At 42.8% G+C, this 16,530-nt stretch overlaps 1 long non-coding RNA gene across 1 annotated transcript in view; it reads right to left on the bottom strand.

Annotated features, from left to right (window-relative positions):
* LOC140649775 (uncharacterized) overlaps positions 1–11,901 on the bottom strand; it is a 162,189-nt gene extending 150,288 nt beyond the window's left edge. The window contains exon 1 of the long non-coding RNA XR_012041748.1: positions 11,706–11,901. This is a non-coding gene — a long non-coding RNA (uncharacterized lncRNA). The remainder of the gene's footprint in view (positions 1–11,705) is intronic.
* Between the last annotated feature and the right edge of the window lie 4,629 nt (positions 11,902–16,530).

Here is a 16,530-nt window from a genome sequence, read left to right as displayed (position 1 = left end):
TCACACTGAAGACTTAGAGGAAAACTACGGAAGTGGAAAAGGCATGTGATGTTATCCACACAGCTGGCATTTTGTAGACTGCTTTTAATAGGATGCAAGAGATGATCAGCTAAACCTTTAAATAACTAGACCTAAGAGAAGTTTCGAATAACAAACTAGAGTTATAATTATAGGCAACAAATCAGCTATTGTGCTTTCTTTGCAAGAAGGAAGCTGCTTATGCAATAAAATACAGTTGGGCACATTAGATGATCAATCACTGAACATCTAAGGACTCAGGAATGCATCATAATCATTATGATAGTTACCAGTTTTATATTGCAGGCTGAAATCAATGGGACTTTTCATGTACTGGAAATCAGGCATGTGCTTCAATACCTTCCTGAACCAGAGACTGATGTCAAAAAAGGATAAGTGTGTGTTGATACAAACTGCTGAACAATATTCTCAACTACTGTCGTGGACAGGGGGTAGCATGAATTTACTAGTAGGCCCAAGGTGTCTTTGAAGTATTTGTTCTATGATGGGTTTATGTCACACACTAGTCATTCTGTCTTTTTATAGCACAGGAAATATTTTCTGCAGAAAATAGGGAAGAATATAATGGTCCTCTTTGAAGGATCCTCCCCTCTTCCCATCTCTGCTCTAATATTATACCCATATGCTGGCTGCTTTTGGACTACCATTTGTTTTTTCAAAGGCATCCTACAGCATTTAAGTAACTCTGCATCTGAAAGCTGCTAACCTTGAGGGATTTTCCACAGCTGCACGAGGCATGACTTAGAGAGATTGCTCTACAGATACTGCTCGTGGCCAAAGTCAACAGAAAGTAGATACACATCTTTCAAGATAGACATAGGTAAAATGAAGCCTGTGTTCTGAAGCAATCCACACTGTAAGCACATCTAATAAATAAATACATCCTATTTGAACTACTTTGTTGATTAGCTTCCTCATACAAAGCACAGGTAGTGACTGACTTGCTCTTGTGGGCTTGGGACCAGAGCTTTCATCCAAAGCTTTTCTCCTTTGTGCCCTCAAAACAATTACACTAGTCTTCCACAATGGATGAAGACTCCTCCAAAACTGTTCTTTGTTAAATTTGACTGAAGACAGTTTTTATTTCACTATTTGAGGTAAGACTTATGTAAGCTAAATATTCAAGTTCTTAAGCTAACTTCCCAACGTGGCGGAAGGACAACATATGAGAGTATGGCCACACATCACACAGGAGGGATGCAAATACTTATGAATATTTATTTGTGTTCCAAGCATTTCTTTCCCTCAATAGTCTTAATACCCTTTTTTGTTTGCTGTGAGCTGGCATTACTCCTTAAGATGTTTTATTTGTGGGAATACATGTGAAACACCTGTTTCCACGCCGTATGTGACTACAGATAAGGTATGTGTATATAAAACAACTACTGGTTATTTGCCATTTATTGTTCACTGCTCCTTCTATGTCAGATGCTTAAATTTGATGTTGCATGGGTAGAAACACTGCCGTGCTATAAAATTGGAAAACATGCTAGGTAATTACACTTCCTATCTGCAGGTCTCAAAACACTATCCAACAGGAAAGTAAGTCCTAACAACATTTCAGAGTCAGCAAACCAAGTCACAGCCCTGTGTCTTCAAGGCTTGCTTGTGTCTTCAGGCAGATGAACGACAGGGTGGAGAACAGCCTCCTGCCTCCCAGCTCAGCACACTCAGTAAGGTGCACACGTGTCATCTCTCCAGCCTGTCTTGGTGAAGAGCCCACAGGGCAGCACTCGGACTTAACCTGACTTATTCCTGGTAAAATCAATGGGAAAGCTCAGGGCAGTGAAGCTGAACACACCTGAAAACCCTCACTCTTAGCACACAAGAAATGGTCAATGTTGGTGAAAAATCCACATGTGGCTTCTCCTCCACTTGAGAAAATATTCTGCAAGAGAGAAGTTTGTCTGTTCAACTGCATTAACTACCTCTGGTAAGAACTGCCTAGAGGCTATAGCTCGAAAGGAAATTTTACATTTTCATATATGAAAGCAGAGGGGATAAAAAGATGACTATTCTGTACCCTTGTTTCTGTACCTCAGCGATGAAGGTTTGCTTAGGCAGCCAAGCTGAACGCCTTTGCACTCTACCCTGCGTAGGACAGCTGAGACTCAGGGTGTTTGGGCAGGCCACACGGAGAAAGCCAGACCTGCTGGAAAATGATGTCTGTCTCCTGCAGAGCTGTGCAACATAGCACCATGGAAAACACGAGGTGTGAGGACATTTCCACAGTTGTGCCCCTCAACGAGGGCTAGGCACAACACAGCTCTGTACTTTCCCAAAGACCTTGGCCTGGCTACGTCTTTGACCTGCTCTAAGAGGCCAAGGCTGGAGCCTTTCTGGCCTGTGCTCTGTAAGAAAAAATTATTTCAGAAAAAGAAAACATAATTCAAAGTGGTGCTGTCAGACACAGCAATACTTATTTTTGCATGTTTAGTTCCAGCGAGTACAGCTCAGATGCAATGTACATCGTGAGTGAACAATAAAATAACAGTGGGAAACTTGATTAATATATACTTATGTCAATCATACCCCTTTTTGCCATCCTGCTCGATGGCCCCTGTGGTTACTGGTACCAGCACATTCATCACTTCTATACTGAATCCCACCACCAAGGAGCCGTGAACACAGTGGAAATACTTCTGTGCATGCTGCCTGGTGTTTCTGTTTCAGGCTAGCTTTCCTGTTGTACAATCAAGGTGTACGGTGATATTCAGAGGCATAACACTGCTTTTTTCTCCCTCCCTGTGGTTTCTGTGTTACAATTAATCTAATTTCTAGTGACCTGGCAAGAGAATGCTTTCCATGTAATTTGGCAACAACAGGTCAATGCGAAGCATTAGATTCTACATGCCAAGAACTGGATTTTCTCAGCTTGGCTCCAGGTGCTAACAACAGGATGCAACGTGACCACCAACACCAAAGACTCAACAGTGAGAAGGTGTATTTTTAAACCATGGAAATAACAAGTTAAAGTAGGGTTTTCATTCTAGATTATTCCAGTTGTTTTAGGTCTTGGCATCACAGCTAATCTCTAGACCCATGCTGATTTTGCTATAATTCAAAATGTTTTATAATTATTTCATAATCCATTATCCAGGTACAATTATTGTTAGCTTTGTCCTGGGTGTGGATGAGGACAACTTTCAGTGAGAGGCCCCAGCTGCAACCAGAGACTCGCAATACCAGGATAAGATACAGCCCGTCCTCTGGCACCAGTGCAGGGACTTGGGGAAATTGCCTCTCTGCCCTCCATGCTGTGTTTCTAAAAGATCATAAACTTATTACCTGAGTACAAACTGACAAAAAATCTCAGCCCAGACTTTTAATTTAGTTTCCCTTGCTTGATGAATTAAGGTATAAATAATATTTGCTGGAAACACATTCCCTAAATGCCTAATTCTTCATTCTTGGGACACGCACTTGAGAGGTTGTGTTTTATATTCATGTCCGAACATAATAGACTCCAAAATTGATTTCTTTTCTACAGCTGTGCAAAGCTTAGGGATTTCAGGTCACAGCAAGCTGTACAAATATTTCCTTCCGTTTCAGTCCACAGTGCTTTTGAATCCCCAAATTCTCTTCCCATTTCAGATTCAAACAAATACTGAAACTAATAAAAAGCCTTCAATCATACAGAAGTAAAACTAGCAAAGCTGAATTTTGCATCATTTACCTGCATCACCACTAAAGCAAAGCCCCAGGTTCACCTAAACATCTCTGGGAACCTTAACAAAGCAGGCAACACATTTAGCCAGTTTAACATTCAGCACCAACATGAATATTTGGGCAGGTAAAACATAGCTTGGATTCCACTATGATCATTTTTATAAAATTCTTGTGTTATTTTTTCATCAAACTTTAAGGGAAGAACTCAAATAGATCTGAAGTACTTTTAGTGAGATATCCACAGACTTAAAATACAGTTTTATTTCCTTTATTTCATACCCAATTAACAACAACAACAAAAAGTATATCATAACTAGTTTGGGCTACCTGCATACCAAAAAGTGTTATTGTGGGGGGAAAAAAAAACCACACACATTTTCATATCTGTGTTTTCCTTATATAAGAACATTGGCCTCCATGTACAGTGACTGTGAACCAGGAGAGATAACAAGACCCACCGGAGAAAAGTGAGAAAAGGGCAGGTAGATGAAGAGGCAAATTAACTGCAGTTTTCCTCCATACATACTTTTCTCTTCCACTCCCCAACTAGCCAAAATAGCTGAGCTGACACAGGCTGTCAGTTAATGGCAATGTCCTATAACATATGGCTCCACTGACTTAAAGGGATATCTGCGTCCCAGAGGCTTTTCCCCAAAATCTCCTCCTGTCATAGTGACAGCACCACATGGATGCCACTGGTTTCAGCACAGCATCAGCACATACTATGGTGCAGCATAAATTCCGTTGTCACTCAACATTCCAATTTATTGCGGTCAATATTACTTTCCTTTGACCTTTTTTTTCCCTCCCTAAAGGTAAGTCTTATTTAGAAAGGGGAAAATGCAAACCAGCTATGAATATAATAGGCTCCTAAGTTGTTCTCCTGCCCCCTCCATTTTCCTTGCACCCTCACACTCCTTTCCAGCCACATAATACATCCAAAGTATTATATAGGTGTCTACTTAGATCTAGTCAGAATTTCCAACTGACAGGTCTTATTTTCCAGCTGGAAAATCCTTCTGGTCTCAGTCATTTTTTCAAGGAAAACAAAAACTCTATTGGGAAATTAAAATAAAATCCTGTTGGTTATGATCAGCTGGCTGTTCAGTGGAAAGACATAAAAGCCTTCACGGAGCAGGCATGGAGCACTGGAAAGAGATAACACTACAGCCATTCAGATACTAACAGCCTTAAGGGGAGCTCTGCGGACTGCCCCAGTCCCCTCCGTAGCTACAGTTCAAGTTGCCTCTTAATAATGGCTTTGACTGTTTGCACCTGAGATTTTGCCATAGGCTTTATTGGCCTGCTTCTGCCATCCGTGAACGCGGCACGGTTCCCACCCAAACTGGTGGAAAGATGCTCTGCAACAGCACACAAAGCTCTGCAAAGATATGCATGGAAGCACTTCCAAAATGGGTGCCAAGACTGGAGGAGCAAGGTACGGCTTCAGCCTCCTCATCACACCCAGGGCTTTGCAAAGGGACCTGCCACCTACAGAACAGCCCTGACCATTGGCTGGAGGAGAAGCTGAAAATGAGCCACAGAGAGAGTTTGGACTGGCAAAGGACAACACTTCTGCGTGACAAGGAAGAGCAGACTCACAGAGGTTGTATTATTGTCCTGAAATACACAATTTCATCTTCATGATCTTCAATTGCTAATTAGGGCTTTGCTGTAAACCAGGTTGGTTGGGTTGGGTACAGAAGATATGAGCTGCACATGAAAACCTCTCCCTATTCAAGCTGAAGTCCCTGGCAGCCTTTACATGCATTTCTACAGACTGGTGTCAATCCCACAGAGAGTCTTCTTGTGCTAAGAAGACTTTAGCACAAACAGATGACGCACGTCTTACAAGTAAGGCAAAAAAAAAAGTCAGTGTGCCCAAGCCCAATACCTGATTTTCAGTCTTAATTTTGATGGCAAAGGTATTTCGTGATCGATTCTTTTCTACAAGGGTCCTCCATAGCACATACACTTTCCATAATGCTACAACTGGTTTAGTTACAGTTGTGGCCTCTTATTTTTAATGAGCATCACTACACTAGTATAGTCTGCAGCAGAGAGACAAATCTCTTTGCAAAGGGATCTCCCCTCCCTCACAGGAAACAGCTATTTCTGCAAAAATACTTTAAGGTGGAATAACTGAGTCTGGACTGAGGGGGGTGTCTGTTGTTATCTGTAGCATAAAAAGAGTACATTATTTATGTATGAACGAGACCTAAAATTCTACTTTCTTTTTCATTAAAAACAAGAAAATAGGTCTTAAAAAAAAAGATTACTTAGTTCATTTCAGTCCTTCAATTAAAGACTATAAATTGTTTTAAAGAAGTGAACTTGGCAGGTTTTACAGGATGTTGCCATCTGGGCAACAGACCTGGGGCTTTGTATATTTACCATATTATGAAGAATTAAAATCTGCCTCGGTGTTGTAGCCACCCTGCTGCAGAAACAGAAAATGTGACCAGCATGGTGGGAGGGGTGTGTGGAAGAAAAGTAGTGCTTTGGATTTAAAAGGTTTTGGCACCACTTTCAAGGTCTGCGACAAATTTATAAAATTTGTTTTATTAACCACATTAATGGTGTTGCTGAGTGAACTATTGATTTATTTAGGTCCTCTCCAACAAATTTTCAAAGGTAAGTTCAGCTATGAAATACAATAAAACCTCAATAAATAAATTACTTGTGTCAGAAGAGGGGGGGGGGGGAGGGAAACAAGGAAGCTGTCATGGAACAGGTGCTGATGTTTAAAAAAAAAAAAGATTAATTGCTACAAAACATTACCAAATAGAAAATGAACCTTTAATTCATCTGGAAACTGGGCACACAAAATCTTGTGGAATGAGCACCGTGACCTAACAATTAAAATAATAATAATAATAAAAATTCTGTGATTCCAGGTGAACATTTATAGAATAGGATGCAATAACTGCAGTACAGGGACTCTTAAAACTCTTCAAGAGACCACCCTGATGCCTAGCCAGAAGTAGCAAAAGGCTGGTAAACCTGAAGGTCAGGACTTTACAATTAAACCACACCCATCAAAAAATCAGTATTCCTACCGTCACTTTTTCTATAGTACCATACATTCTAGGAAATTTTAGGAACAATAAGACGTGCTCCAGAAAAAACACAGAAGTATTCTGGGAAACTCTCACTTCCAAATATTTCCATATTGCACCCACATTCTTTTATGCTAAGAATATCAGTGAAACTCTATCATGGAAGCTGGTGGCCCTTTTCCTGCTGAGACAGTGGCTCTCCCTACCCTTCTGCACGTATGCACAGCCCTTCCCCAGAGGATTTACAGAGGCTACACCACTGCTCGGAAGCCAAGAGGGCCAAAAGCCGTGGCACCACAGGTGTCTGCCCACGCACCTGCATGCTAGTCTGCTTGGCGACAGGTCCTGGCTCATGACACTTTGCAGTCTTCTGGACAACACCAACAGCATGGGCCATTGACCACTTTCCATAAGCATTATGGACCAGAGCCAGTTTGGGGTTTTTTGATGGGGAAGAGAGTTAGTTACACAGACATGAGCTGCTGATGGACCACTTGCCTTCAAAGCCAGATGAGAGTCCTTGGCTCATTTTATTTTCTAGCGTGAACCTGGCAAGCATGGGATGAGAGAAGCAAAAGATTGTCTCCCATTTAGAGATGTGGAATGAAGGGACAAGAAGGCAGGTCGGTAGATATATTAAGCATGTAAAGGTATTTAAATGCTGTGAGAAGGAGATAAGACTTCTTCAAGGGTTTTCGGGAGTGTTTAGGTTTCTAAATCCTTCAGATTTGTCTGACAACTGGCACTCTAAATCACCTCTGAGGTGTCCACAGAGTCACATATGCTTTACAAAAACTCTGGTCTGGAGTGATTGCCCTAAGTTATATCAGGAGTCCACGTGAGAACCAGGAATGAATCCAGCTCTCCCAAAGCCCAGCATAATCCCTAAAACTAGTTTACCTACTCCTAAAGACTATGTCCTCCTTCCTACCCTGACTTCAGCATGGAAACACTTCAAAGCTCTGGAGCTCTTTGCGGCTCCCTGCTGGAAACCCCCACACACCTGATGCTTCCTGGTTCAACACCAGCAGAGGCAACGTCAAATGTTAGCACACATCAGGACTGTAAAATGGTCTGTTTGCTCCCTTCAGACTTCTCAGATAAAATTCTTAGTATCCTGCCTTAACCCACAGAAGCTTTGCCTTCACCTGTGCTGGCACCAGGATTTCACCATTTCTGTTTTACCCCAAACCAAAGGCTTTACCTCTGGGAATTAAAAAAAAAACAACAAACCAAAACCCAACAACAAACCAAGAGTAGAACAGCAGGAGCCACCAAAAACTTGGACATTACACAACCCATGGAGAGGGGTCTGGCAGTAACAACTGGTGTTAACTGCAGGACTGCAGAGGGGCTACTTAACAGGAGCTACTTAGCCTGGCACTTAGAAATAGCACAGAGCTATTTCCGCACAGACACTGGAAAAATGTATTTGCCAATTAAAATAATCCAAGCAGGTCCCTTATGTGCGAGCAGAGAAGCAGAGCTGAGGAAAACAGCATCTAACATCTTCCACAAAGAATCACAAAAACAGAAAGTATTCCTGACATTTGGGATACTCAGGGTGAAATTCCCTCCCTGCTGAAGTCAACACCAAAATGCCCATTGAGTTGAAAAAGGCCAGGATTTCACTTTCAAATTCCACAAATAGTCTTAGCCTCCTTTGGCTCAGGATGAAGGACTGGGACAGCCAAGTAGGCAGCACAATCCGTTCCTCAATAAGAAGAATAGGCCAAATTCAACAATACTGCAAGCCCTGCAAGACTTGCTTACATCAGGCCTGGACCAAACCCAACGCCTTGTCTTGCTCTGCAGTGTTGAGCAACAGCTGCTCTTGGATTTGTGATCCTCATTCACAGCAGTGCTGCTGCAAATCCAGAGCAAGAAGAACAATCTTCCTAGATGGCATTTATTCCAGGGGCACAGAGTTGCTGGGACACCAGATCAAGAGGGCATTTTAGGCTTGGAAGACAAGAGAATTGATCGGAAATCCTGTACTAAAGCAAAATCATGATCAAGATACTATTTTCCCATAAACGAGTGCGAGGATGTTTTCCATGGGAGCTGTGTTTCCTCTAGGGAATTGAAAATATTGCCTCTGCTGTCATAATTCTCTGGTGGTCTACTTAATGAGGTGCTTTTGCAGATGACATCCTAAAGTGCGCTGTTCCCATGGTGCTGAACCACCGTCTGGGTCACTGTTCCCCAGGATGCTGACTCACTTCCTCTGCCACTGTCATCCTGCATGCTATCGCACTGGGTCATGCAAATGCCAGAATGTCTTACTGTAAGAGCAGCCTCCGCTGGTACGTGTCCGATATCACTCAATACACCAAGCAACCAAGAACGTGCACCATAGTCCCCAGTTGTTTTATCTTCCCAGCATACTAAAGCATAGGAAAACATGCTCCACACAAACCCTGCTGCAAGAAATAAACACCCATTGTGGGGGGGGGGGGAAATCACTTAAGATAGATTTCATGCAACTCTGCCAACAGACCCACAGACATTAGAGGACTCTCCAGGAACTCCGCCACAAAAATTCGTCTGCCGTCAGAGACTCCCGGTCAGAATTTGCTCAGATCAATGTGCAGCTGGCTTAATACCACCGAGTCTATGGGGTTTCTTCAGATTTGTGGCTATGTTTGGGATTAGACTCTGGATTGACCTCCCTAACTCAACTAGAAGTGAAGTGGAAATGGTCTTGGCCATACCAGAGATCAAACATTAGCTGGACACCATAAAACCATATCAGAATGACAGGTACAGCCAAAATTATTGCAGATTAAGAAAAGGTTGGTGGGAAAAGAGTTAGATGAAAAAGTGAATTAAATGACCAGGAAAGTCTTCTAAATTCTCTCTCTTGGAAAAGAACTAATATTCAAATTCTTGGATAGTATTTACTCTGCAGAGCAGTGCACGAACAATGGGATCAGATAAAAATAGGCAGGCACATTTTGGTTATGTTTAAATAACATAATACTCCTGAAATAACTCTCACACATTAACAGAAAACCTTCTGGCTATGGTGGTGTTATTTTAACCTACATCGTGCAGACAAAAGACGCTGAAGATTTTTTTTCTACTATGAGATAAAAGCAAATGAGATAAAAATACTTGACTCTGGTTTTTTTCTCCCTTTTCTTTAGGGACCATCCAAGATTATTTGTGTGCTGGACAAAGGGATGCCAGCACTGACACTTACTACGCTGGTATTTTTCTATAATACTTGGAATGTCAACAAGAAGGACAGTCTTTTGAAATGTGATTTTATTTCCCAGCTTGGCAGCAGCATCCCTGTCCCAGACATGGACTGTACTCCCAGCTCCGCTCCCATCCCAAGGCTCTGTCTCACGCTCCTGTTCTCTCTATATGATCTATTCTGACTGCATGTTTGTGAAGCAGGTCTGGATGTCACAGAGTACACTATGGTACCCTCATTTTCAGACAAAACCTCTGACTCCTGCTGGAAAATGGGTCAAAATGATCACAAACAGCAAGCATCAAAGTAAAACATTAGAGATATCCCAAATTCCCAAGCAGTTGACAACACAAGTCCAGCTTCATTTTGAAAAACCAAGACAGCAACGTTTGTTCTTTATTTGAAAGCAGCAACAAGGGTGGTGTAGTCAAGTTTGTATCATGAAAAGAGCTCATAGAATTCAGTATCTTTCCAAAATGATCTGCTAATGCTAAGGAAGAGAAACACAACCAAATTCACCAAAAACACCTTTGTAAAGATCAGCTGTGCTTGCTTATTCAACACCTTAATTTCATACGCTGACTACAAACTTGTCTTGTGTTGTTTCTCAGCCTGGCTGAAACTGGAGGTACGGGCAGACTGAAATGAGCCATAGGTGTTATGGCAGAGTAACAATATGATGCCTTAGTCCAGCATAATCCAAATTCAGGTCATTGCTAGAGATGGAGAGGAAGGTTTAGGAACCCCTCTCCTTTCCCTAATAGCTACCCTTAGCTGCAACGCTTCCTATAACAAATAGTTAAGGAGATCCATTTCTGTCCCTTCGGACCCGTCACCTGCTCTAGCTCAGCAACACAGCTGTGAGACCTCATTTAGCAGTCTCCATCAACAAGCCACACCGCAAAGACCCACATCAAAGACATCCTGCTCCTGCCATGCTCCACAGAGCCTTCCCAAAAGACATCCTGCCACTCCCGGGAGGTCTGGAGAGCACTGCACATCGGTACGAGCTGGAGGGCAAGCAGGAAGCTCTGCCCAGGAGCCTCCCAGCTGGCTTTGAGGTTTTGCTGTGCTTCAGATAAGCATTCAGCCTTTCAGGTGCTTATAATAACTAGAATTGAACCTCCAAAACCTTTTGAGGTTCACCCATCTCTACACATAACCATATATAAACAGCGCATAGAAACCTGCCAATGTTAGCAGCGAGCACACAGGACTTGACTTGCTGCAAACATTGGTTAACATTTCCTTTCTTAGCCACCGAGGAAACCCACAGTGACTGGTATTCAGGAAAAGGTCTCTTCTTTGGAATAATTAATTCATGCAGTTCCGTAATATTGTTGTTCAGGTTCCAATCGCACCCTTTTACTTTATTTTATCTTAACTAACAGAGCTAAAATATAAACACCAGCTACCTGTACCTCCAAATAGAAGAGTACAGAAAGTCAATAGTTTAAACTTCTTTTCTGACCATGAAAATTAGTATGTGCTCTTATTGACAATTTTAGCAAAAAAATCCGAACAGGAGTTTTAAAAATACATTATGTTTAATTTCAAAATACATTGTTTGCTAAACACATACAATTCTGTTTCTGCCAACTGGTCTATTATAAGGATAATCCACACATGCCTTTTTGGTTGCCCTGGGAAAAAACAAACAAACAAACAAACAAACAAAAAACAACAAACAAAAAAACCCCCACGAAACACTTCTGAATCTGTGGGTGCTTTCTCACCAGTGATGGAGAGACGTCAGTGCTCACAGGCACGGGAATAGTTGCCCTCTTGCAAGTGTGGTGGGGTTCTGTTTTTCCAGCCTTGGCCTTTGGGTCCAAGAGTTACTGAGGATTTTCCATCCTGACTTTTGATTCAAATGAAGTCCAGATGGTACCACTCGGAGTCAGCATTATCTGGAGACTTTTCAGTGGCTGGTAGAGCTAAAAAGGTTTTGAGGTTAGGAGGGGTCAATCTGATATCCTGCAAAACAGAGGAGCTCGCCCCACCATTCCTGCATCAAACCCATACCAGACAGCTGAGCCACAGAAGACCTTTAAAAATACATCCTATTGTTTTAAAGACCATCAGTGCAGCTGAAATAAATAGACGCAGATTAAAAGATTCAGTAAACTAAGTTTGCACTGTCTGGTATCAATATTACAAGACTGGTTCTACTATGCAGCCCTGTTCTGCAGGTCAGGGTTGGTGCCTCTCTTCGTGCCTCCCTAAGATTCAAGTGCACGAGGAAGGCAGAAAAAAAAATTATGGGAAGAAAATGTTGAAGCTGTTTCTATTCCTTAAAGGTTGAAACCAGAAATAAATCCCAGTTTCTGACAGTATGTATGCTTCATTTTTATTTTCCCCACTTTTTTTCCTTTTCTCAGCTCAAGCAAATATTGTTCTTGTCCTTCCCCTCTTTTTCAGCTCTATTCTTCAAGGACTTCTCCTTTAACTGTTTCAAACAGCTCTAGAGTTTTTGAAAGTCTGACAGTACTTAAAACTACAAAATTTCTTTTGTGTTTTGTACTTGCCTCTTTCACTTTTGCAAATCTTGGTAAATTTTGAAAACCTGGACCCCAGGTGCCCACCAAAGCCACCTTATCACTCCCCTTCCTCAACCAGACGGGGGAGAAAATACAATGAAAGGCTTGTGGATCGAGATAAAGACAGGGAGAGATCATTCACCAATTACTGTCATGGGCAAAACCAGACTCAGCTTGGGGAAAATTAATTTAATTTATTACCAATCAAATCAGAGTAAGGGTAACGAGAAATAAAAACTAAATCTTAAAACACCTTCCCCCCACCCCTCCCCTCTTCCCAGGCCCAACTTCACTCCCGATTTCTCTACCTCCTCCCCACCAGCGGCGCAGGGGGACGGGGAATGGGGGTTGCGGTCAGTTCATCACACGTTGTCTCTGCTGCTCCTTCCTCCTCAGGGGGAGGACTCCTCACTCCTCACACTCTTCCCCTGCTCCAGCGTGGGGTCCCTCCCACGGGAGACACTTCTCCACAAACTTCTCCAACATGAGTCCTTCCCACTGGCTACAGTTCTTCACGAACTGCTCCAGCGTGGGTCCCTTCCACGGGGTGCAGTCCTTCAGGAACAGACTGCTCCAGCGTGGGTCCCCCACGGGGTCACAAGTCCTGCCAGCAAAGCTGCTCCAGCGTGGGCTCCTCTCTCTCCATGGGTCCACAGGTCCTGCCAGGAGCCTGCTCCAGCACGGGCTTCCCATGGGGTCACAGCCTCCTTTGGGCATCCACCTGCTCTGGCGTGGGGTCCTCCACGGGCTGCAGGTGGATATCTGCTCCACCATGGACCTCCATGGGCTGCAGGGGACAGCCTGCCTCACCATGGTCTTCATCATGGGCTGCAGGGGAATTTCTGCTCCGGCGCCTGGAGCACCTCCTCCCCCTCCTTCTTCACTGACCTTGGTGTCTGCAGAGCTGTTCCTCTCACATATTCTCACTCCTCTCTCTGGCTGCAATTGCTGTTGTGCAGCAACTTTTTCCCCCTTCTTAAGTATGTTATCACAGAGGCGCTACCCACCATCAGCGATTGGCTCGGCCTTGGCCAGCAGCGGGTCCGTCTTGGAGCTGGCTGGCATTGGCTCTATCAGACATAGGGGAAGCTTCTAGCAGCTTCTCACAGAAGCCACCCCTGAGGTCCTCCCACTACCAAAACCTTGCCATCAAACCCAATATAGTTATAGAATGACAAAAGAAAAAATGGCATGTGATACCACCCTCCATATGGAAACGGGAATATCAGAAGCACCTTAGCTGATACAGTGCATTCGCAACACCAATATCTCTTTCCCTCAACATAAGCAAACTCCATCAGCAAAGGGGAAATATGTATTATTTCCTTTTCCTTTGGTAAGCACCCTACTTAGCTTAAGCTATTGCAAACCACAGAATATTGTACTGCTTTATTCACGAATGGTTTCAGCAAATTCAACAGAAGTCACAGAGATGACCAGGAAAACCAGATAGACTGCTCACTAGATGCTGCGTTCCACCAGCTTGGTGGAATAAACAAAGTCTGATCCAGTTATCATAGTAACGGCTCTAGACAAGGTACCAGAAAACTTTGGTACCCCAGTGGTTGACCCAAGGCATTCCCAGAAGCACCAGCTCTGTGCCTGGAGCGTGGGACCACATTTTCTGAGATGAGAAGTTGCAGATTCTGCACTATGGGCACCCAAGCTCCATAGCTCAGATGTGTGCTCACTATCAGCTCCATCAAAAGTTTTTTAAAGTCAAAGAGACTTCAGTGGGCTTTGAATTAGTCTAATTTCAAACACCTACCTTTAATACCTGCCCTGGTTAGTCACATGCTACTGAACAACCACTATTCCAAGACTTCATTCTTCCCATTTATATGGGCCCCTGTTTTCCATAAAACAGCCACAGCTAACCTTTTTGCTGATCTGCTTTGGCTGTAGTGAGTACATGTGAAAAACTGGGCGCTCTCCTGTCTCTGGAGACTATGGCTTCAAATCAGACTGGTACTCAAGTAGGTGCTAAACTTTCAAGGCCAGGATAATCTTTCTGAAGTCATCCATTCAATCAAATTATTTACACAAAGAAATTTAAGCACATTCTAAATACCGTGTGAAATCATAGCCTGAGAGGTACACCTCCAGGCACAGTTCCCTTTAGCTATATTCATTTGGCTATAAATCAGAGAGCACAAGAGCCTGACCAGTTATTTCTCTAATTAGTAGTAGTACTAGTCCACTGTGCAAAAAGCTTTAATTCCATAATATTTTATTTTCTTGGAGAAACAGACCCCTCCAACATGAAAGTATGGAAATTCAGGATATTTAGTTCTCAAAAAAAAAAAAAATCTTTTCAGCATGAAACATTTCCTTCCTTATCATAGCAAAAGGCTTAAAAACATGCTTGATTTTCAGCATATGCTGAAAGCATAGTCCCCATGACGTAAGTGCTTAAATTAGTACATCTGCTTAAATGTGTTTCTAACTCAACATCAGGATAAAAATTCATTCTGAGATGAAATTTGGCAGAGACAATTCAAGCCTGGAAACAAATTTTGTAATATATTTTGAAAAATTTGGTTCAGCTATATTTGACTTTTATGGAACATACAAAGAATCAATTAAGAGATTCAAGACGGTTTCTTCTTTTGGTTCTCATGTGATTTAAAACCAGTTTTGTTTCTTCATACCTAAACTTGCCAAGTGATTAATAGAAGACTAAGTATTTTCCCAGTTTGACATAAAACCCTAAAAAACCCACCAAAAAACAAAACCCAAACTTTTTAAAATAATAATTATTGTTGTTTTAAAATGACGTTCTGGGCATGCAAAGCATGGGTTTGAATCTTTTGGATGCCGCATATTGCAGCTGCAAGCTGGATTTTGCATGCAGAATCAAACAGGAGATATGAAATCCTTTTAGCCCCAAGGGGAAATATTTCTATCCCAGATGGCCCAGGCAAGGACTCCCTGAACTCACCGCAGATGCCGTATCACTGCAGCGTTGTGGTGGATGAGACAGTGAACAATCAGTCCCTGTGTAGCCTCTCCAAGGCAGTCATGATTCTGGGTGTCCGTGTCCTCAACCATGCCTTCTTTCACATCATATTATGTATGGCCTTGCAATATTCATGTTACAGTAATAGCAGTGTTACAGTATCTCCACACAGGAGTCAGAAATTTTACCCTTTGCTTTGTTCCAAAGCCCAAACAAACCCACAGAGATCATCCTTACGGCATCTCTGGGCTTTCGATGAAATCAAAGCAAGGAGCAGGTTGTGACAGAGATGCTGTCAGCCCTGCCTCATTCTATAGCCACATACTGGTGTTTGCCATGACAAATGCACAGCCCAGAGCACCAGTGGAGTCACTCCAAACAGGGACCACCAAACTTTGAGAGACGACCTGCTCTTCCAGGGGATGGGGGAAGATGGTGTTCAGCACAGAACAGGCGAAAATAAACCATCTAAGAACAAATCCATCAGACTAACTGCATTGATGCTAACTCTGCTCATTATCTAGCCCAAACAATGCAAAATAGGCTAAATTATTGTATTGTAAATGATTGTGTATTTTATAAGTATGTACTTTACTCTGTTGAACTTTTACAGCTAATAGTGTGCATATGGTCACACATATAGACACGTGTATGCATTTAACCCCTCATTAAGCCCTTCACTCCTCTGCTGTGGCAGCGCAGTTGCACTGCTGTTCCCCGTGCAGAGCTGTGGCCGGGGAAACGTGCTGCTGAACCAGGAACGGGAACAGGTCAACACATGGCCAAGCTAAAACCTGTCCCCGTCCCACACCTGCATGCCCCTCATAGGCACACATATGGCCTGGCTCAGCAGTGTGCGGGACAGGAAGGCATGAGATTAAAAGGAATAAAAATGCAGGAGTGCACGTCCAGGCTGAGATCAGGCTTATCTGACACGATCTTTCCTTGGGTCATATATTGACTTTTCTTGGCTGCGCCTGCCATTCGTTGAACTATGGCACATGAGCAACTCTTAGGATTTAACTGGACTCATTAAACTTAAGAAGACATTTGAGAGTAATG

Source organism: Ciconia boyciana, chromosome 3, assembly GCF_034638445.1.
Source record: "Ciconia boyciana chromosome 3, ASM3463844v1, whole genome shotgun sequence".
In the NCBI taxonomy this organism is placed as follows: domain Eukaryota; kingdom Metazoa; phylum Chordata; class Aves; order Ciconiiformes; family Ciconiidae; genus Ciconia; species Ciconia boyciana.
Note: the sequence above shows the minus strand (reverse complement) of the source record. Positions and strands in the feature narration are given on the sequence as shown.